The sequence below is a fragment of the Oncorhynchus masou genome, chromosome 6, assembly GCF_036934945.1.
Source record: "Oncorhynchus masou masou isolate Uvic2021 chromosome 6, UVic_Omas_1.1, whole genome shotgun sequence".
NCBI classification, from domain to species: Eukaryota; Metazoa; Chordata; class Actinopteri; order Salmoniformes; family Salmonidae; genus Oncorhynchus; species Oncorhynchus masou.
In genome coordinates, this window is record NC_088217.1 from 48,570,385 (window position 1) to 48,595,466 (window position 25,082).

General features: G+C 40.8%; 1 protein-coding gene across 2 annotated transcripts in view; it reads left to right on the plus strand.

Annotated features, from left to right (window-relative positions):
- LOC135542171 (contactin-4) overlaps positions 1-25,082 on the plus strand; it is a 116,344-nt gene that overhangs the window by 12,503 nt on the left and 78,759 nt on the right. The window contains exon 2 of one of the 2 annotated variants that reach the window (XM_064968915.1): positions 463-528. The exons of the other annotated variant lie outside the window; for it this stretch is intronic. The gene's annotated coding sequence lies outside the window, so the exon portion shown is untranslated. The remainder of the gene's footprint in view (positions 1-462; positions 529-25,082) is intronic. 2 annotated transcript variants of the gene reach the window in all.

Here is a 25,082-nt window from a genome sequence, read left to right on the forward strand (position 1 = left end):
TCATCGAGTGCGGTTTTAGTGCGAGCCTCTGTCTGTAGTGGTATGCGGACAGTTACGAAAAATACAGATGAAAGCTCTCTAGGTAGATAGTGTGGTCTACAGCTTATCATAAGCTTCTCTACCTCAGGCAAGCAGCACCCTGAGACTTCCTTACATATTGTGCACCAGCTATTGTTAACAAATATGCATAGGCCCCTGCCCTGTGTCTTACCAGAGGTTGTTGTTCTGTCCTGCCAATAGAGTGCATACCCCACCAGCTGTATGTTCTTAATGTTGTCGTTCAGCCACAACTCAGTGAAACATAAGATTTTATCGTTTTTAATGTCCCATTGGTAGGATATACGTGCTTTCAGTTCGTCCCATTTATTTTACAGCGATTGAACGGTAGCTAGCAGAATAGAAGGCAAGGGCAGGTTAGCCACTTGTCATCTCTTTCCGCAAAACCTACGTTTCCTTTTCCAGGTCGGGTGTCTGTTGTATATCCCTAGCGTCCGACTCATTGAAGAAGAACTCCTCGTCCAATTTGAGGTAAGTAATCCCAGTTCTGATGTCCAGAAGCTGTTTTTGGGTCATAAGAGACGGTAGCAGCAACACAACGCAAAAAACATACAAATAGCATGGTTGGCCCTACTCTCTGGCGCCATCTTTAGGTTCAGTCTGCTTTCCAAAAGACACTAGGACACAAATTCACCTTTCAGCTGGACAATAACCTAAAACACAAGGCCAAATATACACCGGAGTTGCTTACCAAGATGCTATTGAATGTTCCTGAATGGTCTAGTTACAGTTTTTACTTAAATCGGATTGAAAATCTATGACAAGACTTGAAAATATCTGTCTAGCAATGATCAACAACCAACTTGACAGAGCGTGAAAATCAAAAAATAATAATAATGAGCAAATGAAACATTGTACAATCCGGGTGTCCAAAGCTCTAAGAGAGTTACTGCCAAAGGTGATTCTAACATGTATTGGCTCAGGTGTTACGTTCTGACCTTAGTTCCTTTGTGATGTCTTTGTTTTAGTATGGTCAGGGCGTGAGTTGGGTGGGCAGTCTATGTTCTTTTTTATATGATTTGGTATTTCTGTGTTTGGCCTGGTATGGTTCTCAGTCAGAGGCAGCTGTTTATCGTTGTCCCTGATTGAGAACCATACTTAGGCAGCCTGTTTTTCCCACTTGAGTTGTGGGTAGTGATTTTCCGTGTCAGTGTTTGTTCCACACGGGACTGTTTAGTTTGTTTCATTTATTCACGTTGTTATTTTGTACTTTTCAGTGTTATATTAAAAGTAAGCAATATGAACACGTACCACGCTGCGCATTGGTCCTCCAATCCTTCCTACTACTCTTCCACGTCAGAGGAGGAGGAGGACAATCGTTGCATCAGGGGTGTAAATACTTATGTAAATGATATATTTCTGTATTTAATTTTCAATAAATTTGCAACAATTTCTAAAAACATGATTTCACTTGGTCATTGTGGGGTATTGTGTGTAGATGGGTGAGGAAAAAAATAAATGTAATCCATTTTGAATTAATGCTGTAACATAAGATTTGGAATAAGGGTATGAATACTTTGGGAAGGCACTTTACAGTGGGGCAAAAAAGTATTTAGTCAGCCACCAATTGTGCAAGTTCTCCCACTTAAAAAGATGAGAGAGGCCTGTAATTTTCATCATAGGTACACTTCAACTATGACAGACAAAATGAGAAAAAAAAATCCAGAAAATCACATTGTAGGATATTTAATGAATTTATTTGCAAATTATGGTGGAAAATAAGTTTTTGATCAATAACAAAAGTTTATCTCAATACTTTGTTATATACCCTTTGTTGGCAATGACAGATGTCTAACGTTTTCTGTAAGTCTTCACAAGGTTTTCACACACTGTTGCTGGTATTTTGGCCCATACCTCCATGCAGATCTCCTCTGGAGCAGTGATGTTTTGGGGCTGTTGCTGGGCAACACGGACTTTCAACTCCCTCCAAAGATTTTCTATGGGGTTGAGATCTGGAGACTGGCTACGCCACTCCAGGACCTTGAAATGCTTCTTACGAAGCCACTCCTTCATTGCCCGGGCTGTGTCTTTGGGATCATTGTCATGCTGAAAGACCCAGCCACGTTTCATCTTCAATGCCCTTGCTGATGGAAGGAGGTTTTCACTCAAAATCTCACGATACATGGCCCCATTCATTCTTTCCTTTACACGGATCAGTCGTCCTGGTCCCTTTGCAGAAAAACAGCCCCAAAGCATGATGTTTCCACCCCCATACTTCACAGTAGGTATGGTGTTCTTTGGATGCAACTCAGCATTCTTTGTCCTCCAAACACGACGAGTTGAGTTTTTACCAAAAAGTTCTATTTTGGTTTCATCTGACCATATGACATTCTCTCATTCTTCTTCTGGATCATCCAAATGCTCTCTAGCAAGCTTCAGACGGGCCTGGACATGTACTGGCTTAAGCAGGGGGACACGTCTGGCACCAGGATTATATCCCTGGCGGCGTAGTGTGTTACTGATGGTAGGCTTTGTTACTTTGGTCCCAGCTCTCTGCAGGTCATTCACTAGGTCCCCCCGTGTGGTTCTGGGATTTTTGTTCACCGTTCTTGTGATAATTTTGACCCCACGGGGTGAGATCTTGCGTGGAGCCCCAGATCGAGGGAGATTATCAGTGGTCTTGTATGTCTTCCATTTCCTAATAATTACTCCCACAGTTGATTTCTTCAAACCAAGCTGCTTACCTATTGCAGATTCAGTCTTCCCAGCCTGGTGCAGGTCCACAATTTTGTTTCGGGTGTCCTTTGACAGCTTTTTGGTCTTGGCCATAGTGGAGTTTGGAGTGTGACTGTTTGAGGTTGTGGACAGGTGTCTTTTATACTGATAACAAGTTCAAACAGGTGCCATTAATACAGGTAATGAGTGGAGGACAGAGGAGCCTCTTAAAGAAGAAGTTACAGGTCTGTGAGAGCCAGAAATCTTGCTTGTTTGTAGGTGACCAAATACTTATTTTCCACCATAATTTGCAAATAAATTCATTAAAAATCCTACAATGTGATTTTCTGGATTTTTTTTCTAATTTTGTCTGTCATAGTTGAAGTGTACCTATGATGAACATTACAGGCCTCTCTCATCTTTTTAAGTGGGAGAACTTGCACAATTGGTGGCTGACTAAATACTTTTTGCCCCACTGTATATACTGTAATAGAGTCTCGACTGAGTCCAGGGCCACCTGCATCAGCCTAAAAGAGGACCTGCGTGTTGGCCTGTCACGCAAGACAGATACTGCACAAACCCTCACCGATTTTATCATAACAGTAGAAATTTCCAGTTAAACAGAAATCTAAAACATGTCATGTAGAATTTATGTCTTCAAAAAGTGTCAAGTCTAAGTTTGAGGTTCACCGGGGTAGTGACTTGGGCTGAAGTACAGTTTTTGAGACTTGGAAACTTCCTTTCAGAGGAATGTCTCAGAGGATTGAATATGTATTCTGGAAATTGAGTTTTGGTCAAGGCTCCCAAGGCAGTCAGATCGGGGCTGAATAATCTTTGGAGCTTGTACATACAAACCATTGTGTTTTGTGATTGCTTCTTCTAGTAGCAAACACAGAGCACATTTTTGTCTCTATTTTCTGCTCTCTTAATTGTTGACAAATCAATTTCATAGACCTAACATACATTCAGAAACATATTATGGATAATGTTTACAAATACTGTACATAAGTACATGTCTAACTTGGGCGAATAAACATTTTTAGTTTGCATTTAAAGCTATGTTTTTTTTAAGTAAACAAAAACATGTCAAATCTCAAATAACCTCAACTCCCATAGCTCTCAATCTTCCTGTATGCATAATCAGATTCACACTTCTACACTTTCTCTCTCCATACTCTTCTGCGGTTTTGCATATTCCACTCCTTCATCTTTGAAATCCTACCTCCTGTCAGTAATTTCACCATCCACCTGCAAGATGAGGAATTTCACAGGTGTTTCTTTGAGCAATGTAAGACAGTTTTTTCATTTTATTTCAGTGTGACGTGCAGAATTCAAAACTTATTTTCGGGTATGTCTCAGGGTTTGCCACTTGCATTGTCCCAAGTATAGCCCAGCAGCAGTAGCAGTAGCATGGCAGTGTTGTGTTACTCTCTGTATTGCTGTATTGTAATATATGCCAGTGTCACACCATTGCCTCATACTTCTTTCAACCAGCCCCCCCCCCCAGTTTTTGGTCTGGAGTTTGAAGTCATGAGCTCTGCTGGTCGGCTACTGTGTAGAAACCTAGCAATGCAAAAGGCCTGGTCTGCCCTAGAAAGCTTATCTAAATTACTATCGCAAGAACTGCCAAACAGCTTTTTTTTTAAACAGCCGTTTTTGGCCTCTAAAATAAGTTTCAACCAAACAGTGAATTATTTTAAATTAAGATAAGATCCATTCTGACTAATGCATGTGTCATCCCACAGGACCACTTGCTGACACAGACCAATCACAAGGAGGCATTAAAGCTGACTCTCTCAGGCAGGATGAAAATGACTACATTGACCATGATCCTTTGCTAGTTAGGGCCACATTCACCATGATCCTTAGCGATTGCAATTCAGCCCCATTCAGCAATATGGCGCACTTCAAATTCAAATACTTCTGGCTTCATCCGCCATCAGGAGTTTTCCATAGGAATATGTTGATGACGTCAGCGCTATCACTATCTACTGGTTTTAATGTCAATGGTTTCAGTACACTATTTCTGGCAGTGTGCTTCCAGTTGCTAGAAGGTTACATTTACCGTTATGTGAATTTCTTATGCAGTTGTGTTTGTGAAGATAATATCTGACAGGCCCTGACCTCTGCATACTGTACACTACACTGCTAGCTCACACGTTACAAGCACTTCTTTTCCACTTATGTTTCCTTTTACTGTGCTATTAATGTCCCCCATTCTCAACCATACACACTCGCAATAGGAAGGTTAACATCATAGAACTGAACATTACATTTAGATTAAGCAAGATCTCCTAATAGTGAATGGTGCCATATCTCATCATAATGAATTGGGGGGTGATGGTTGACAAAAGTATGTGTCTCTTTCAGTCTCCATTTTTTTATGCAACTGTATGTTCTACTCTTTGTAAAACATATGCAGGCTTTCAGTGTCCTCTCAGTAAGAAAAGAGCGTGTGTACTCTATGTTGCTTGGTTCACAGTTTAATGGAAATGTGTGGGGTTATAATGAACAGTTAGTACTGTATACTAATTAAAGCTTTAAGTTGATAGATAATTGAGTTAATCACCACGCATAATTGAAGATGCCTAAATAGCTCTCTAAAGTACGAATAATATTACTACACAGATCATACATGTAACGTTAGCTAGCGAGCCAGCCAGCTAACTTTAGCTAGCGAGCTAACAGTACACTTTAACTTGAAATGAAAACGACTTTCTGACAAAATTAGAGACATGTAATATCTGAAAGATATTTAACTCTCACGGATGCCATGGTTGCCCTTAGTTTGAAGATGTAATCCCGAGACAGGTGTTTTCTCCATCTCCTTAGTTATCATATTCTTATTCCACTGATTTCAAAACCCAGTCCTCCTGAAAGTGAAGAGCAACACTTATGCAGTTCTACTAGGCAATACATATTTTTGAAAGCAGCATTAGACAGGATTACCTACACATACTGACCAGCTCAAATAGACAGAAGCGTGCTACATGGCAGACCAATCCAAACTCATCTCTCGGCATGTCCTGCCCACTTATTATCTCAGCCACTCATGGCTAGCGGGAAGGTTTCTGACTTTTTCTGTGGCTAAACCAACTAGGCTCGTAATTTAAATTTTTTATTCAGCTTTACAGATGGCATACAAGTTTGTTATTAACCTGTTGAAACTCCCCATCCCGGATCCGGGATCGTGACTAAAGCCTCAGGCTCATTAGCATAACGCAACGTTAACGATTTCTGAAAATCGCAAATAAAATGAAAATAATGCGCCTTGCTCTCAAGCTTAGCCTTTTCTTAACAACACTGTCATCTCAGATTTTCAAAATATGCTTTTGAACCATAGAAATTGACTAATTTGTGTAAGAGTATGCTAAGCTAGCTTAGCATTTTGAGTAGCATTTAGCACGCAACATTTTCACAAAAACCAGATAACCAAATAAATAAAATCGTTTACCTTTGAAGAGCTTCGGATGTTTTCAATGAGGAGACTCTCAGTTACATACCAAATGCGCAGTTTTTCCTGAAAGTGTCTGTGTGTAGGAGAAATCGTTCCGTTTTGTACATCGCATTTGGCTACCGAAACGAACCGAAAATTCAGTCACCTACAACGTCAAACTTTTTCCGAATTAACTCCATAATATCGACCGAAACATGGCAAACGTTGTTTGGAATCAATCCTCAAGGTGTTTTTTCACATATCTCTTCATTGATATATCGTTCGTGGAAGCCTGCATTCTCCTCTGAATTCTGTGGAAAAATACTTGCAGCTGACTTTTGCGCACCAATTTCGGCGCAGGACACCAGGCGGACACCTGGTAAATGTGGTCTCTTACGGTCAATCTTCCAATGATATGCCTACAAATACGTCACAATGCTGCAGACACCTTGGGGAAACGACAGAAAGGGCAGACTTACTCCTCTCGCATTCACAGCCATATAAGGAGACAATGGAAAACAGAGCCTCAAAAATCCTGCTCATTTCCTGGATGCCGTCTCATCTTGGTTTTGCCTGAAGCTCACGTTCTAGGGCACGCACAGAAAATATCTTTGCAGTTCTGGACACGTCAGAGTGTTTTCTTTCGAAAGCTGTCAATTATATGCATAGTCGAGCATCTTTTGTGACAAAATATCTTGTTTAAAACGGGAACGTTTTTCATCCAAAAATGATATAGCGCCCCTAGAGTTTCAAGAGGTTAAGGCACATGACAATTCACATGTTCCAGAAGGCCTTTCTGCCAATAAACGTGTTTAGATCAACTTTTTTTATGTTCAAATGTCTCTTCTGTAAAGTAGTGACACACGACATACACAGAGTTTTCTGAAATGAGTCACATATCATAGGTTAATTTATTTGGGGCTAATTCACCACATGAGTAAGTGGAAACTCAAAGCAAATTAGCTAGATCATGGGTTCTCAAACTTTTTGGGTCTGGAGAACCCTTTTGTGATGGCAAATTCATCAGGGACCTCCTCATAACCAGAACACAACTCGAGTGAGAATTTATTTTGTTTTACTATGACTTCTGCAGTGCATGGCCGGACGAACCAAGTCAGGCCCTGGGAAGGAACATTTTAAAGGCCTGTTTCTTGGCCCGCATCGGAGAAATAATTATGTTGTTTCCAAGCCAATTTCCTGTAATTGCACACATTTTGTCATGGAGCAGAAAAATGTTTTGTTGGTACAGCTTTAAAGCTAGTATCCTGCAATTCTAGACATTTTCCAGGAGGCAGACAGAAAAGATTGCAGTTTTAAAGCTTAAATTACAGTGCATTTATGTAAAAATAGTGGAGTGCTGTGGATACCAGTATCCCCAGGCCCATGTTGGCCAGGGTTAAGAACATAAGAAATTCATAATATTGTATAGTATTACACACTCTAAACTTATTCCACAAATCCCTTAGCCAAAATGTCTTTAATATGTTGTTGGTAGTTATATATAGTTATATATATATATATACAGTGCCTTGCGAAAGTATTCGGCCGCCTTGAACTTCGCGACCTTTTGCCTCATTTCAGGCTTCAAACATAAAGATATAAACTGTATTTTTTTGTGAAGAATCAACAACAAGTGGGACACAATCATGAAGTGGAACGACATTTATTGGATATTTCAAACTTTTTTAACAAATCAAAACTGAAAAATTGGGCGTGCAAAATTATTCAGCCCCTTTACTTTCAGTGCAGCAAACTCTCTCCAGAAGTTCAGTGAGGATCTCGGAATGATCCAATGTTAATCTAAATGACTAATGATGATAAATACAATCCACCTGTGTGTAATCAAGTCTCCGTATAAATGTACCTGCACTGTGATAGTCTCAGAGGTCCGTTAAAAGCGCAGAGAGCATCATGAAGAACAAGGAACACACCAGGCAGGTCCGAGATACTGTTGTGAAGAAGTTTAAAGCCGGATTTGGAAACAAAAATATTTCCCAAGCTTTAAACATCCCAAGGAGCACTGTGCAAGCGATAATATTGAAATGGAAGGAGTATCAGACCACTGCAAATCTACCAAGACCTGTCCGTCCCTCTAAACTTTCAGCTCATACAAGGAGAAGACTGATCAGAGATGCAGCCAAGAGGCCCATGATCACTCTGGATGAACTGCAGAGATCTACATCTGAGGTGGGAGACTCTGTCCATAGGACAACAATCAGTCGTATATTGCACAAATCTGGCCTTTATGGAAGAGTGGCAAGAAGAAAGCCATTTCTTAAAGATATCCATAAAAAGTGTTGTTTAAAGTTTGCCACAAGCCACCTGGGAGACACACCAAACATGTGGAAGAAGGTGCTCTGGTCAGATAAAACCAAAATTGAACTTTTTGGCAACAATGCAAAACGTTATGTTTGGCGTAAAAGCAACACAGCTCATAACCGTGAACACACCATCCCCACTGTCAAACATGGTGGTGGCAGCATCATGGTTTGGGCCTGCTTTTCTTCAGCAGGGACAGGGAAGATGGTTAAAATTGATGGGAAGATGGATGGAGCCAAATACAGGACCATTCTGGAAGAAAACCTGATGGAGTCTGCAAAAGACCTGAGACTGGGACGGAGATTTGTCTTCCAACAAGACAATGATCCAAAACATAAAGCAAAATCTACAATGGAATGGTTCAAAAATAAACATATCCAGGTGTTAGAACGGCCAAGTCAAAGTCCAGACCTGAATCCAATCGAGAATCTGTGGAAAGAACTGAAAACTGCTGTTCACAAATGCTCTCCATCCAACCTCACTGAGCTCGAGCTGTTTTGCAAGGAGGAATGGGAAAAAATGTCAGTCTCTCAATGTGCAAAACTGATGGAGACATACCCCAAGTGACTTACAGCTGTAATCGCAGCAAAAGGTGGCGCTACGAAGTATTAACTTAAGGGGGCTGAATAATTTTGCACGCCCAATTTTTCAGTTTTTGATTTGTTAAAAAAGTTTGAAATATCCAATAAATGTCGTTCCACTTCATGATTGTGTCCCACTTGTTGTTGATTCTTCACAAAAAAATACAGTTATATCTTTATGTTTGAAGCCTGAAATGTGGCAAAAGGTCGCAAAGTTCAAGGGGGCAGAATACTTTCGCAAGGCACTGTATATATATTTTTAGATCAGTACCTCCTCACTTTGAGGACCCCTGACCTAGATCACTTTAATTATATATTTTTTAATTTAACCTTTATTTAATTTAACTAGGCAAGTCAGTTAAGAACAAATTCTTATTTACAATGACGGCCTACACCGGCAAAACCCAGACGATGCTGGGCCAATTGTGCGCCGCCCTATGGGACTCCCAATCATGGCAGGTTGTGATACAGCCTGGATCACTAACTCTAAACATGAATTCACTACTAGTTGCAATGCATTAATCCAACAGTAAATTCAATGTACAGATAAAAACAATGTTGGAGTTGTAGTTTGTCTAATTTTGTCTAAGCCATGTCAGGAGACCACCTTTTAAGGTCTGGGAATTATATAAAACATTGTGATTTTAGAGTGTAGTTACCCTTTAATTGCCAATAATCATCATATAATTATGCCAGGTAGGCAAAGGCTAGTTAACTTCTTGAAACTCCCCATCCCGGATCCGGGATCGTGACTAAAGCCTCAGGCTCATTAGCATAACGCAACGTTAACGATTTCTGAAAATCGCAAATAAAATTAAAATAATGCGTTTGCTCTCAAGCTTAGCCTTTTCTTAACAACACTGTCATCTCAGATTTTCAAAATATGCTTTTGAACCATAGAAATTGACTAATTTGTGTAAGAGTATGCAAAGCTAGCATAGCATTTTGTGTAGCATGTAGCACGCAACAATTTCACAAAAGCCAGATAACCAAATAAATAAAATCATTAACTTTGAAGAGCTTCAGATGTTTTCAATGAGGAGACTCTCAGTTACATAGCAAATGTGCAGTTTTTCAAAAAAATATTATTTGTGTAGGACAAATCGCTCCGTTTTGTTCACGTTTGGCTATGAAAAAACCCTGTATACAGTTATAGCCTGAAGCTCATTAGCATAATGTAACGTTAATGATTTCTGAAAATCGCAAATAAAATGAAAATAATGCATCTGCTCTCAAGCTTAGCCTTTTCTTAACAACACTGTCATCTCAGATTTTCAAAATATGCTTTTGAACCATAGAAATTGACTAATTTGTGTAAGAGTATGCAAAGCTAGCAATGCATTTTGAATAACATGTAGCACACAACATTTTCACAAAAACCAGATAACCAAATAATTAAAATCATTTACCTTTGAAGAGCTTTGGATGTTTTCAATGAGGAGACTCTCAGTTACACACCAAATGCGCAGTGTTTCCTGAAAGCGTCTGTGTGTAGGAGAAATCGTTCCGATTCTACATTGCGCCTGGCTACTGAAACGAACCGAAAATGCAGTCACCTACAACGTAAAACTTTTTCCGGATTAACTACATAATATCGACCGAAACATGGCAAACGTTGTTTGGAATCAGTCCTCAAGGTGTTTTTTCACATATCTCTTCATTGACATGCAGTTCGTGGAAGCTTGCTTTACTCTCTGTATTGTTTGGAAAAATACTGGCAGGTGACTTTTGCGCACCAATTTCGGCGCAGGACACCGGGCGGACACGTGGTAAATGTGGTCTCTTATGGTCAATCTTCCAATGATCTGCCTACGAATACGTCACAATGCTGCAGACACCTTGGGGAAACGACAGAAAGGGCAGACTCATTCCTCTTGCGTTCACAGCCATATAAGGAGATCATGACAAACAGAGCCTCAAAAATCCTTGTCATTTCCTGGATGCCATCTCATCTTGGTTTTGCCTGAAGCTCACGTTAAAGGGCACGCACAGAGAAGATCTTTGTATTTCTGGACACGTCAGAGTGTTTTCTTTCGAACAGTAGCAATTATATGCATAGTCGAGCATCTTTTTGTGACAAAATATCTTGTTTAAAACGGGAACGTTTTTCATCCAAAAATGAAATTGCGCCCCTAGAGTTCAAAGAGGTTAACATTTATTTGAGAAGGTTTTTGGGGATGCCTTTCTATCTACCAGTAGACCGTTATTAGCATCATCGCTAATGGCTACACAAAGTTGTAGACGGGCACACCGCACACACACAGACAGGGGCATTCCCGTGCAGTTGCCTCTTCAGAAAGTTGCAGGAAATACAAATCACTGAAGCATTCTGTTCAGTACATTTTGAATATTGTTGAATTCCTTTTTAATGTCTGGATTCCGTGATTCTGTGCACATTCTCAGCAGTGCAGATTTTTAAGCAGTAGCTTCCAAAGCTGTTTTTTTCCCGCAATTGGATTTTGGAATGTTATAGCCTACAACCAGAACACATTTTCTCCCAGAGCATGAGGGGAGATAGCTCAAAGGCCAGCAGATGGCACTATTGAGTCGTTTCATCTTACCGTCCAAATGGAATATTTGTATATAATGTGCTCTGAGAATCGGGAAGCAAGTTCAGGGAGTGAGTGTTTTAATAAATGAATACAACATAGTACATAACTAAGAAACATGAAAAATGCACATAACTGACACAGGAACAGAAACAATAACGCCTGGGGAAGGAACCAAAGAAAGTGACATATGTAGGGAAGGTAATCAGGGAGGTGATGGAGTCCAGGTGAGTCTGATGACGCGCAAGTGCGTAACGATACTGACAGGTATGCGCCAAACGAGCAGCCTGGAGACCTAGACACCGAAGAGGGAGCACATGTGACAGTTTGCAGCTGGCAATACACTTGAATCCCTCATGGCCTGGTTTGTACATAAAACATTCTCCATTCAGCAATTCAGCATGCTGCAAAGTCTTTGATTTCCTCCTTAACTCATTGAAATGGTGAGAAGGCGGGAAAAAAACTGGGAAAATATGCTTACTTTCTTTATGAAACCCCATTTTCCACCACCATGCTAGAATAGCTAACGTTAGTCTCGGAGAGTTGAGGAAGAAATTGTAGCCTGAATGGAGAATTTTTTATGTATGAACCGGTCCACGGGCAATCCAAGTGTATAGCCGAATGCATACATAGGCCTTTCTTGCGCTAAGTGGGCTCAAATTGCAGGGGACCTTATGTTTTTTTTTTTGCTGCTGCAGTAATGACAGCTGCTGTACACTATGAGTAACTCTCCAGTAGAAAATAAACGGCAGACTTTCTTCTAAACTAAGCTAGAACTGATTTTACAGCCATTTTTCAATTGCCTACTCTTGATTTTTCAACCACTGTCACTTCGGACCGGTAGCTAGCTTGCTAAGCTGATATTTGCAAAGCTAGCTAGCTAGGTACCTAAATATAAAAAATGCTTAGCTTGGTGCCAAGGAGTTTGCTAAGACTATGATAATGTACAGTATATACAATCAAAAAAATGTATACTGTTAATACAAAACATTGTTAGTATGCTAGCTAGTAGCCAAGGCCATGGCAAGCAAGGTTAGGAATTAAGTCAACCTGCCAGTTTCAATTGACATCAACAACATAGTTCAAGCAGTAGGAAGCTCTCTCATCCATTTATATGCAGATGATACTGATTTATACTCTTATAATCCCTCCCCGGATTTTGTGTTAAATGCTCTACAGCAAATCTTTCTTATTGTCCAACAATCTTTCTCTGCCTTTAACCTTGTTCTGAACACCTCCAAAACAAAGGTCATGTGGTTTGGTAAGAAGAAAGCCCCTATCCCCACCGGTGTGATTGCTTCCTCTGCGGGTTTAGAGCTTGAGGTAGTCACCTCATACAAGTACTTGGAAGTATGGCTAGACGGTACTCTGTCCTTCTCTCAGCACATATCAAAGCTGCAGACTAAGGTTAAATCTAGACTTGTTCCTCTATCGCAATTGCTCCTCTTTCACCCCAGCTGCAAAACTAACCCTGATTCAGATGACCATCCTACCCTTGCTCGATTAGGGAGACGTAATTTATAGATCGGCAGGTAAGGGTGCTCTCGAGCGGCTAGATGTTCTTTACCAATCGGGCATCAGATTTTCCACCAATGCTCCTTATAGGACACATCACTGCACTCTATACTCCTCTGTAAACTGGTCATCTCTGTATACCTGTCGAAAGATCCACTGGTTGATGCTTATTTATTAAACCCTCTTAGGCCTCACTTCCCCCTATCTGAGACACCTACTGCTGCTCTCAACCTCCTCATACATATGTGTAATGATGACAATTACAACAATACTGAATGAACACTTTTATTTTAACTTAATATAATACATTAATAACATCTATTTAGTCTCAAATAAATAAATAAAATATATTCAATTTGGTTTAAATAATGCAAACACAGTGTTGGAGAAGAAAGTAAAAGTGCAATATGTGCCATGTAAAAAAGCTAATGTTTAAATTCCTTGCTCAGAATATGATAACATATGAAAGCTGGTGGTTCCTTTTAACATGAGTCTTCAATATTCCCAGTTAAGAAGTTTTAGGTTGTAGTTATTATAGGAATTCTAGGACTAATTCTCTCTATACATTTGTATTTCATATAACTTTGACTATTGGATGTTCTTATATGCACTATAGTATTGCCAGCCTAATCTCGGGAGTTGATAGGCTTGAAATCATAAACAGCACAATGCTTGAAGCACAGCGAAGAGCTGCTGGCAAACGCAGGAAAGTGCTGTTTGAATGAATTCTTACGAGCCTGCTGCTGCCTACCACCGCTCAGTCAGACTTCTCTATCAAATATCAAATTATAGACTTAATTATAATATAATAAACACACATAAATACGAGCCTAAGGTCATTAATATGGTAAAATCCGGAAACTATCATTTTGAAAAAAAAACGTTTATTCTTTCAGTGAAATACGGGGCTGTGCCGTATTTTGTTGAACGGGCGGCAACCCTTAGTCTTAATATTGCTGTTACATTGCACAACCTTCAATGTTATGTCATAGTTATGTAAATTTCAGGCAAATTAATTACGGTCTTTGTTAGGAAGAAATGTTCTCCACACAGTTCGCAACGAGCCAGAGTCAAGCCTGCATGTACCTTGACTCTGCTTGCACAGAACACAAGAGAAGTGACACAATTTCCCTAGTTAAAATAAGTTAATATTAGCAGGCAATATTAACTAAATATGCAGGTTTACATGTTTATAAACTTCTGTATTGATTTTAAGAAAGGCGTTGATGTTTATGGTTAGGTACACATTGGTGCTCATTTTTCGCGAATGAGCTTGTTAAATCATCACCCGTTTGAGGAAGTAGGCTGTGATTCGATGATAAATTAACAGGCACCGCATTGATTATATGCAACACAGGACAAGCTAGATAAACTAGTAATATCATCAACCATGTGTAGTTAACTAGTGATTATCTTAAGATTGATTGTTTTTTACAAGATCAGTTTAATGCTAGCTAGAAACTTACCTTGGCTTCTTGCAGCACTCGCGTAACAGGTGGTCAGCCTGCCACGCAGTCTCCTCGTGGAGTGCAATGTAATTGGTCAAAATCGTTGTCCAAAAATGCAGATTACTGATTGTTATGAAAACTTGAAATCGGCCCTAATTAATCGACCTCTAGTCTCTACCTTTTTGCCTTTTGTGTTGTTGTCTGTTCCCAATAATGTTTGTACCATGTTGTGCTGCTGCCATGTTGTGTTGCTACAGTACCATGTTGTTGTCATGTTTTGTTGCTACCATGCTGTTTTCATGTGTTGCTGCCATGCTATGTTGTTGTTTTAGGTCTCTCTTTATGTAGTATTGTGGCGTCTCTCTTGTCGTGATGTGTGTTTTGTCCTATATTTTTTATTTTTTTTATTTTATCCCAGCCCTCGGTCCTGTAGGAGGCCTTTTGCCTTCTGGTGTCCGTCATTTAAAAAAATAATTTCTTCTTAACTGACTTGCCTAGTTAAATAAATGTTAATTTAAAAAATGAAAAAGCCTTTTAAGCTAGTGAAGACGCTAACCGTTTAGCTAAACATTTGGTTACCTGGAATCGGGAGCAACGTGCGTTACAGCATGGTGAAGGTGAATTCAAATGATTTGTTCAACCTATTTTAGGGTGTCCAATCAAAAAGCATATTTTGACCAATTGGTTAAATAATATGTTCATTCTGTAGATTATCCTATAATACAACCAATGGTCCTAACCTCAAATCTCTATCATAATCCGTGTAAAAGTGATTGGAGTTCAGGATGGAAAATTCCTGTTATTTTTCAAAGTTTTCTCACAAAAACAAGTGTATCTCTGCGAAATGTCAATGGAGCACTGAGGGTTTACTAAGCTTTTTATTTAGTAAAGCCTTTTACATTTAATTCAGTTTGTGTCATGCTAATATAGCTTTTTGCAACCCATTAACTATGAAGTCCACAAAACCACAACATTTAAATTCCTCAAAAGTTATGTCAACAGAGCTCGATGCTTATTATCAGATGTATTAGGATACAAAATCAGACTCTTTGGATATCATTTTAACGATACAGTGTGTTTGAGAAAGACCCCACTGAGTGATTCAGAAAATTAATATTCATATTTGTCTTGATAAAATGTCATTTTGAAATTTCATCACTCTAGGCAGAGTGGGTGGACAGCCTACATATTGCTAGCTAGCAAATTATCCAGCTAGTTGTAGGCAAAGGACTTTCTTCAATTTCTGGCTTGCTAGCTAGCAACATTAGTGAAGCTAGCTGGCTATCTAGCAACATGACATCAATTCTGTATACTGGAAGCAGTGAGAACTCAATTAGACCGTAAGCCTTAGACCAGATTTCCCAGAATCTCTCAAAAACAGATGTCCCTGCCCTGGAAACGAGAGAAAGGCATATTCCCTATGGACAGCAAGGGCTAGGGGGGAAAGGAATGGTGAATGTCTCACTCATCTCAGCAGCAGGCTCAAGTGAAACAGGCACATGGGCAGGGCAGAGACTTTCATTAAAGGAATCATGAGCATAATGCACATTACTGTTTGACCAAATCATGGTTTTAGCCTCCTAAAAAAACCAGCAAGTTTGGAGTGAGGTGACCACGTAGAATGAGCAGCTTGTACCGATGCTACCAATAATTATTTTTGACTCGCACCTAGGAACCTATTAATCTTGACAATGCAAGACATGGAGAGGGGCGTCAATGTATGCATGTTATTTTTATGTCCGGGTTAATTCGCGTAACCTTTTTGTAGTGCAATCTTATTCTGTGGATGTATTAACATCACATTAACTGGGAAAGTAATGTCAGTGCCACACTCTATGCAGTTCCGCAAGGATGTAATTGAGATCCCATAGGATGGGAAATTGCAAGCCTCATATTAACACAGTAATATCTCCATCTACCTCCACAAAGGGTTTAGAATTACAGCCTTAAAACATAACACCTCTCTCTTGAGTGGATGATTCATTTCTGGCACTGCGTTTGAATGGGGTGGAACATACTGTATATTGATTCCGTACACACCACAGCCATTTGTACCGAACTCATTTCAATAAAACTCCGATATCAACTCGTACATTGCCTTCAGAATGTATTCACACCCCTTGACTTTTTCCACATTTTGTTGTGTTACAGCCTGAATTTAAAATGGATTACTTTTCGTTTTTTGTCACTGGCCTACACACAATACCCCATAATGTCAAAGTGTAATTATGTTTACAAATTAATAAAAAATGAAATGCTAAAATGCCTTGAGTCAATAAGTATTCAGCCTCTTTGTTGTGGCAAGTACAGGAGTGAAAATGTGCTTAACAAGTCACATAATAAGTTGCATGGACTCACTGTGTTTGCAATAATAATGTTTAACATGATTTTTTAATGACTACCTCATCTCTGTACCCCACACATACAATTATCTTTAAGGTCCCTCAGTCGAGTACTGAATTTCAAAGACAGATACAACCACAAAGACCAGGGAGATTTTCCAATGCCTTGCAAAGAAGGGCACCTATTGGTAGATTTGGAGAAGAAAATAAATCTGACATTGAATATCCCTTTGAGCATGGCGACGCTATTAATTACACTTTGAATGGTGCATCAATACACCCAATCACTACAAAGATACAGGCGTCCTTCCTAACTCAGTTGCCGGAGAGGAAGGAAACCACTCAGGGATTTCACCATGAGGCTAATGGTGACTTTAAAGCAGTTTACAGAGTAATGGCTGTGATAGGAGAACTGAGGATGGATCAACAACATTGTAGTTACTCCACAGTATTAACCTACTTGACAGAGTGAAAAGAGGGAAGCCTGTACATAATACAAATATAACAAAATATGTATCCTGTTTGCAATAAGGTACTAAAGTAATTCTGCATAAAATGTGTCAAAGCAATTCACTTTTTGTCCAGAATACAAAGCTTTATGTTTTGGGCAAATCCAATACAAGATGTTAATGAGTACCACACTCCATATTTTCAAGCATAGTAGTGGCTGCATCATGTTATGGGTCTGCTTGTAATCGTTAAGGACTGTTGAGTTTTTCAGGATTAAAAAGAAATGGAATAAAACTAAGCACAAGCTATATCTCACAGGAAAACCTTGTTCAGTCTGCTTTCCAACAGACACTGAGAGATGAGTTCACCTTTCAGCAGGACAATAACCGAAAACACAAGGCCAAATCTACACTGGAGTTGTTTACCAAGAAAACATTGTATGTTCCTGTGTGGCCGAGTTACAGTTTTGACTTAAATCTACTTGAAAATCTATGGAAAGATGTGAAAATGGTTGTCCACCAAGGTTCAACAAACAATCAACCAATTTGAAAGAGCTTGAAGAATTTTTAAAAGAATAATGGGCAAATGTTGCACAATCCAGGTGTGAAAAGCTCTTAGAGACTTACCCAGACAGACAGTCAAAATATTTTAAATTCTTCAAAGTAGAATGACAGCTTTGCACACTCTTGGCATTCTCTCAACCAGCTTCATGAGGAATGCTTTTCCAACAGTCTTGAAGGAGTTCCCACATATGCTAATCACTTGTTGGCTGCTTTTCCTCCACTTTGTGGTCCAACTCATCCCAAACCATCTCACTTGGGTTGAGATCGGGTGATGCAGCACTCCATCACACTCCCTGGTCAAATAGCCCTTACACGGCCCGGAGATGTGTTTTCGGTCATTGTCCATAATTGTCCCACTAAGCGCAAACCAGATGGGATGGTGTATCGCTGCAGAATGCTGTGGTAGCCATGTTGGTTAAGTGTGCCTTGGATTCTAAATAAACCACGGACAGTGACAGCAAACCACACCATCACACCTCGTTCTCCATGCTTCACGGTGGGAAACACATGCGGAGATCATCTGTTCACCTACTCTGCATCTCACAGACACGGCGGGTGGAACCGAATATCTCAAATTTGGACTCAACAGACAAAAACGACAGATTTAATGTCTAATATCCATTGCTCGTTTTTCTTGCCCCAAATAAGTCTCTTCTTATTATTGGTGTCCATTAGTAGTGGTTTATTTGCAGCAATTCGGCTATGAAGCCTGATTCAAGCAGTCTCTGAACAGTTGATGTTAAGATGTTGATGTTGATGTCTATCCCAAGATGGCATAGCAGTTCAGGCGTCTTTTGTCCTCGTCTTGTCGTGTCCCGTATATATATATATATATATATATATATATATATATATATATATATATATATATATATATTTACAACTTTTTTCATACATTTTTTTTCCATAAACTCATCTTCAAAACACTCTCCTGCAACCCGCCTCACCAATTTATATTTATAAAAAAGTATTATTTACCTCAAATCTGTAATCCTCCAAGAAGCTAGCCAGAAACTCCAAGAAGCTAGCCTGAAGCTAGCCAGAAACTAGCCAGAAGCTAGCCAGGAGCTAGCCAGAAGCTAGCCAGGAGCTAGCCAGGAGCTAGCCAGAAGCTAATCCAGAAGCTAATCAGAAGCGAGGTCAGAAGCTAGCCAGAAGCTAGCCAGGAGCTAGCCAGAAGCTAATCCAGAAGCTAATCAGAAGCTAGTTAAATCTTTCGTAGATTCCGGAGCAAACATCAGTTGTTCCGGAGCTAGCCAGCTGAGGAGTTCCATCAATCACTCCTGGGCTGCGGTCACCAATCTGGACCCGTTTTGCTGCCTACGCGGAGCCCCACCGGGCCTTCACTGCTGGACTGCCGACGTTATCTACCCGAAGGAGTTATCCGGCTGGCTCCTCCGTCGCGACGTTGCCTGGGCGCCCATCTGCGGCCTGCTAGCCATTAGCTGTCTTATCGGCTGCTATCTGAATAGACAATCGGAACGCAAGAGGTGGCTAATAACAGACGTCCATCCTATGCTAGCTTGCTACTGATGGCCTGGCTAGCTGTCTAAATCGCCGTGACCCCCAACCAACCTCTCCACTCTCCAGACCCTTTTGATCACTCGACTAAGCATGCCTCTCCTTAATGTCAATATGCCTTGTCCATTGCTGTTCTGGTTAGTGTTTTTTGGCTTATTTCACTGTAGAGCCTCTAGTCCTGCTCACCATACCTTATCCAACCTATTAGTTCCACCACCCACACATGCAATGACATCTCCTGGTTTCAATGATGTTTCTAGAGACAATATCTCTCTCTTCATCACTCAATACCTAGGTTTACCTCCACTGTATTCACATCCTACCATACCTTTGTCTGTACATTATACCTTGATGCTATTTTATCGCCCCCAGAAACCTCCTTTTACTCTCTGTTCCAGACGTTCTAGACGACCAATTCTTATTGCTTTTAGCCACACCCTTATTCTACTCCTCCTCTGTTCCTCTGGCGATGTAGAGGTGAATCCAGGCCCTACAGTGCCTAGCTCCACTCCTATTTCCCAGGCGCTCTCTTTTGACGACTTCTGTAACCGCAATAGCCTTGGTTTCACGCATGTTAACATTAGAAGCCTCCTCCCTAAGTTTGTTCTATTCACTGCTTTAGCACACTCTGCTAACCCGGATGTTCTAGCTGTGTCTGAATCCTGGCTTAGGAAGACTACCAAAAATTCTGAAATTTTAATTCCAAACTACAACATTTTCAGACAAGATATAACTGCCAAAGTGGGCGGTGTTGCAATCTACTGCAAAGATAGCCTGCAGAGTTCTGTCCTACTATCCAGGTCTGTACCCAAACAATTTGAAATTCTACTTTAAAAAATCCACCTCTCTAAAAACAAGTCTCTCACCGTTGCAGTCTGCTATAGACCACCCTCTGTCCCCAGCTGTGCTCTGGACACCATATGTGAACTGATTGCCCCCCATCTATCTTCAGAGCTCGTGCTGCTAGGTGACCTAAACTGGAACATGCTTAACACCCCAGCCATCCTACAATCTAAACTTGATCCCCTCAATCTCACACAAATTATCAATGAACCTACCAGGTACCTCCCCAAAGCCTTAAACACGGGCACCCTCATAGATATCATCCTAACCAACTTGCCCTCTAAATACACCTCTGCTGTCTTCAACCAAGATCTCAGCGATCACTGCCTCATTGCCTGCATCCGTAAATGGGTCAGCGGTCAAACGACCTCCACTCATCACTGTAAAATGCTTCCTGAAACACTTCAGCGAGCAGGCCTTTCTAATCAACCTGGACGGGGTATCATGGAAGGATATTGATCTCATTGCGTCAGTAGAGGATGCCTGGATGTTTTTTTAAAAATGCCTTCCTAACCATCTTAAATAAACATGCCCCATTCAAGAAATTTAGAACCAGGAACAGATATAGCCCTTGGTTCTCCCCAGACCTGACTGCCCTTAACCAACACAAAAACATCCTATGGCGTTCTGCATTGGCACCGAACAGCCCCCGTGATATGCAGCTGTTCAGGGAAGCTAGAAACCATTATACAAAGGCAGTTAGAAAAGCCAAGGCTAGCTTTTTCAAGCAGAAATTTGCTTCCTGCAACACTAACTCAAAAAAGTTCTGGGACACTGTAAAGTCCATGGAGAATAAGAACACCTCTTCCCAGCTGCCCACTGCACTGAAGATAGGAAACACTGTCACCACTGATAAATCCACCATAATTGAGAATTTCAATAAGCATTTTTCTACGGCTGGCCATGCTTTCCACCTGGCTACTCCTACCCCGGTCAACAGCACTGCACCCCCCACAGCAACTCGCCCAAGCCTTCCCCATTTCTCCTTCTCCCAAATCCGTTCAGCTGATGTTCCGAAAGAGCTGCAAAATCTGGACTGCTACAAATCACCCGGGCCAGACAAGCTGGACCCTTTCTTTCTAAAGTTATCTGCCGAAATTGTTGCCACCCCTATTACTAGCCTGTTCAACCTCTCTTTCGTGTCGTCTGAGATCCCCAAAGATTGGAAAGCAGAGGCGGTCATCCCCCTCTTCAAAGGGGGGGACACTCTTGACCCAAACTGCTACAGACCTATATCTATCCTACCATGCCTTTCTAAGGTCTTCGAAAGCCAAGTCAACAAACAGATTACCGACCATTTCGAATCTCACCATACCTTCTCTGCTATGCAATCTGGTTTCAGAGCTGGTCATGGGTGCACCTCAGCCACGCTCAAGGTCATAAACGATATCTTAACCGCCATATATAAGAAACATTACTGTGCAGCCGTGTTCATTGATCTGGCCAAGGCTTTTGACTCTGTCAATCACCACATCCTCATCGGCAGACTCGACAGCCTTGGTTTCTCAAATGATTGCCTCGCCTTGTTCACCAACTACTTCGCTGATAGAGTTCAGTGTGTCAAATCGGAGGGTCTGCTGTCCGGACCTCTGGCAGTCTCTATGGGGGTGCCACAGGGTTCAATTCTTGGACCGACTCTCATCTCTGTATACATCAATGAGGTCGCTCTTGCTGCTGGTGAGTGTCTGATCCACCTCTACGCAGACGACACCATTCTGTATACTTCTGGCCCTTCTTTGGACACTGTGTTAACAACCCTCCATGCAAGCTTTAATGCCATACAACTCTCCTTCCGTGGCCTCCAATTGCTCTTAATTACAAGTAAAACTAAATGCATGCTCTTCAACCGATCGCTACCCGCACCTGCCCGCCTGTCCAACATCACTACTCTGGACGGCTCTGACTTAGAATACGTGGACAACTACAAATACTTTGGTGTCTGGTTAGACTGTAAACTCTCCTTCCAGACCCATATCAAACATCTCCAATCCAAAGTTAAATCTAGAATTGGCTTCCTATTTCGCAACAAAGCATCCTTCACTCATGCTGCCAAACATACCCTTGTAAAACTGACCATCCTACCAATCCTCGACTTTGGCGATGTCATTTACAAAATAGCCTCCAATTCCCTACTCAACAAATTGGATGCAGTCTATCACAGTGCAATCCGTTTTGTCACCAAAGCCCCATATACTACCCACCATTGCGACCTGTACGCTCTCGTTGGCTGGCCCTCGCTTCATACTCGTCGCTGGCTCCATGTCTCACTGGCTCCATGTCATCTACAAGACCCTGCTAGGTAATGTCCCCCCTTATCTCAGCTCGCTGGTCACCATAGCATCTCCCACCTGTAGCACACGCTCCAGCAGGTATATCTCTCTAGTCACCCCCAAAAGCAATTCTTTCTCCGCCTCTCCTTCCAGTTCTCTGCTGCCAATGACTGGAACGAACTACAAAAAGCACTGAAACTGGAAACACTTATATCCCTCACTAGCTTTAAGCACCAACTGTCAGAGCAGCTCACAGATTACTGCACCTGTACATAGCCCACCTATATTTTAGCCCAAACAACTACCTCTTTCCCTACTGTATTTAATGTATTTATTTATTTTGCTCCTTTGCACCCCATTATTTTTATTTCTACTTTGCACATTCTTCCATTGCAAATCTACCATTCCAGTGTTTTACTTGCTATATTGTATTTACTTTGCCACCATGGCCTTTTTTTGCCTTTACCTCCCTTATCTCACCTCATTTGCTCACATCGTATATAGACTTGTTTATACTGTATTATTGACTGTATGTTTGTTTTACTCCATGTGTAACTCTGTGTCGTTGTATGTGTCGAACTGCTTTGCTTTATCTTGGCCAGGTTGCAATTGTAAATGAGAACTTGTTCTCAACTTGCCTACCTGGTTAAATAAAGGTGAAATAAAATAAATAAATAAAAGATGTCTGTTTCATGAATTCTGTGAAGCATTTATTTGGGCTACATTCTGAGGTGCAGTTAACTCTAATGAATTTATCCTCTGCATCAGATGTAACTATGGGTCTTCCTTTCCAGTGGCGGTTCTCATGAGAGCCAGTTTCATCATTGCCAGTTTCATCTGACTGCGCTTGAAGAAACTTTCAAAGTTCTTGACATTTTCCAGATTGACTGATCTTCAGGTCTTAAAGTAAGGATGGACTGTTGTTTCTCTTATAGCTTATTTGAGCTGTTCTTGCCATAATATGGACTTGGTCTTTTAACAAATAGGGCTATCTTCTATATACTACCCCTACCTTGTCACAACACAACTGATTGGCTCAAATGCATTAAGATGGAAAGTAATTCCACAAAATAAGTTTTAACAAGGCACCTGTTAATTGAAATGCATTCCAGGTGACTACCTCAGGAAGCTGGTTGAGAGAATGCCAAGAGTGTGCAAAGCTGTCTTCAAGGCAAAGGGTAGCTACTTTGAAGAATCTCAAATGTAAAATATATTTAGATTTGTTTACTACTTTATTGGTTACTACATGACTCTATGTGTTATTTCATAGTTTTGATGTCTTCACTATTATTCTGCAATATAGAAAAGAGTAAAGATAAAGAAAAACCCTTGAATGCGTAGGTGTGTCCAAACTTTTGACTAGTACTGTAAAGTAGATATTTTTGTATTTAATTTTCAATAAATATGTGCTTTGTCGTTATGGGGTATTGTGTGTAGATGGGTGAGAAAAAAATATTTATTTAGTCTATTTTGAATTAAGGCTGTAATACAACCAAATGTGGAATAAGTCAATGGTTTTGATAACTTTCTGATCCTTTTGAAAGTATTCAGACCCTTGACTTGTGCCACATTTTGTTATGTTACAGTCTTAATTCAAAAATGTATTAAATACATAAAAAATGCCTAATCAATCTACATGCAATACCCCATAATGACAAAGCAAAAACAGATTTTTAGAAATGTTAGCACATTTATTATTATTTAAACACTTTGCTATGAGTCTCGGAATTGAGTTCAGGTACATCCTGTTTCCATTGATCGTCCTTGAGATGTTTCTACAACTTAATTGGAGCCCACCTGTGGTAATTTCAATTGATTGGACATGATTTGGAAAGGCACACACCTGTGTATATAAGGTCCTACAGTTGACAGTGCATGTCAGAGCAAAAACCAATCCAGGAGTTTGAAGGAATTGTCCGTAGAGCTCTGAGAAAGGATTGTGTCTAGGCACAGAGCTGGGGAAGGGTAACAAAACATTTTGGCAGCATTGAAAGCCCCCAAGAACACAGTGGCCTCCATCATTCTTAAATGGATGTAGTTTGTAACCACCAAGACTGTTCCTAGAGCTGGCCGCCCAGCCAAACTGAGCAATAAGGGGAGAATGGCCTTGGTCAGGGAGGTGACCAAGAATCCAATGGTCACTCTGATAGGGCTCTAGAGTTCCTCTGTGGAGATGGGAGAACCTTCCAGAAGGGCAACCATCTCTGCGGCACTCCACCAATTAAGACTTTATGCTAAAGCGGCCAGACGGAAGCCGCTCCTCAGCAAAAGGCACATGACAACCTGCTTGGAGTTTGCCAAAAGGCACCTAAAGACTCCCAGACTATGAGAAACAAGATTCTCTGGTCTGATGAAACCAATATTGAACTCTTTGGCCTGAATGCCAAGCGTCACGTCTGGAGGATCCCTTGCACCATCCCTACAGTGAAGCATGGTGGTGGCAGCATCAAGCTGTGGGGGTGTTTTTCATACAAGTCTCTGAATGTCCTTGTATGGCCCAGCCAGACCCAGGACTTGAACCTGATCAAACCTC